Below are 1,898 nucleotides of genomic sequence, written 5' to 3' on the forward strand. Positions count from 1 at the left end.
TAAGCAATACTTAATGGTTATTCAGTGGATTGTATGTGTTCAGTGATTATGTAAGGTTTGAATTAAGTCAGGTAGTGAAAGAGTTTCATCTATGGAGTATAAATTAAAAAAAACGTAGAAACTATAAAGAATTTAAGGGGCAGCAGAGAGAACGGGAGAAAGAGAAAAGGGAGGCATTGGGAGTGTCGGCATAGGTGGTTTAGTGGAGGGTGAGTGGGACATGCATGCAAGAGTAAAAACAACCCAAGATTTACAAAAATAAATGAAAAAGACAAGTGATCAATCTCAAGAGACAGGTGGGGGTATGGAGTTTGAGAAAGAAGAAATGGGCAGAATAAAGACCAAAAAGCGTAAGATTGACTGGCTCATCCAGGGTAAAGCCAAGCTGGCTCCATCAGAAGGAGGCAACAGGGAGATGGAGACACAGTGTACAGTGGAAGTTCTCGACCTTTTTGTCCATTGAAATCACTCAAGGAACTTAAAAATACAATGCTGCTTCCACTCCCTACAGGTCAGTTCTGTGGATTCCAGTTGCCCAATTAGCAGAGTCGTTGCATGGCTGCAAGGAAAACTGAAGCTCACAAAGTAACGAGTTTTTTTGTTTGTTTTTTAATGGTTTTATCTATTTCTGCATGGGAGAACTGGGTGCAGAGTGTGAGAGGACTTAACAGGAGGCAGAGTAGGGAGCAGAACAGGCAGATATACTGAAACACTGCTGAGGGAGCAACCGGTGGGACAGAAGAGGTCTGAACCATTGTGTGCAGCAGGAGACTGAATTTAGCGCAGCAGTAGCTGTGGACAGCCCCACCATGCTGTGCACCACCACAGAGGGCTAGTAATGAGTTTGCTACAATCTTTGAGTACAACTGAAGGTCTTAGAACTGCATCACTTAATGAATGGTTTGGCGTAATGTCCAGCTACCTCCAGTGTTAAAACTTGAGAAAGGCATGAGAGCTAGACTTACCTGCCACTGAGTGCACCAGGGTTGCCTTAAGATTGTTTATGCAACTAATTCTGAGCCTGGTGCAGAACTTGCTGAATGTCAAACTGGGCACAATGGCTGTGGTTAAAAAAAAAATAAAAAATGGAGAAAACAAGAGATTCATACTAGAAGTTTTCACAATATAATTTTGACAGTGGGATACAAAAGAATGAAGAGATAAAGGTTGATGTAAATATGAGGGAATCTGAATAAAATGGCCAGAAGCCACTTAGAGGATTATTTCCCTCCCTTTCAGCTCATTATCTTCCTGGCTTCAGTGTTCTACAAGGTGAGCAATCCTGGGCTGCAAATATGATGATCTAGAAGACCCCTCCTACACACTGATGGACAGCTACACAGTTTCCTTTGGAAGGAATTCAGACAGTGGCTGAACATTCCTAGACATCGGAGAACAGGAAAAGACCCTCATCTCAAAACAGGTAGAAAAACTGAGTCACAGTCCAGAAACCCCACCTCCAGCACTGCTATACTTTTTTTTTTTTTAAGATTGATTATTTATGCATACAAAACTGGGGTACAGGCCAGAGGCTTAGCGGTGGTGAGAGTATTAACCAGAGACAGAGTAAGGAGCAGAACAGGCTGACTGACATAAGTAACACTGCTGAGGGGAACAGCGGGCAGGTCAGGAGAGATGTGCCATGCCCTGTGGGTCACCTCCAGGGCCGGGGATTGAACTCGTGCTGCAGTGACTTTAGCTTCTTAGTGCTGTGCTTTAATCTGCCCACCAGAGGGCCCTCTGCTATACTCTTGGGTGGGGACTCCCAGCTCCTAGAAGGGTGAAGGACTGCCTTGTATCTCAAATCTTGTGCCTAATTTTAAGACTCCCACCCAAGGAAGAAGACTCCAAAATAATACTTTAAAAGCTGCTTTTCAGGGCTAGCCTCCTAATTTTGT

The sequence above is a fragment of the Condylura cristata genome, unplaced genomic scaffold, assembly GCF_000260355.1.
Source record: "Condylura cristata isolate star-nosed mole 26May11 unplaced genomic scaffold, ConCri1.0 scaffold00009, whole genome shotgun sequence".
Taxonomy (NCBI): Eukaryota; Metazoa; Chordata; class Mammalia; order Eulipotyphla; family Talpidae; genus Condylura; species Condylura cristata.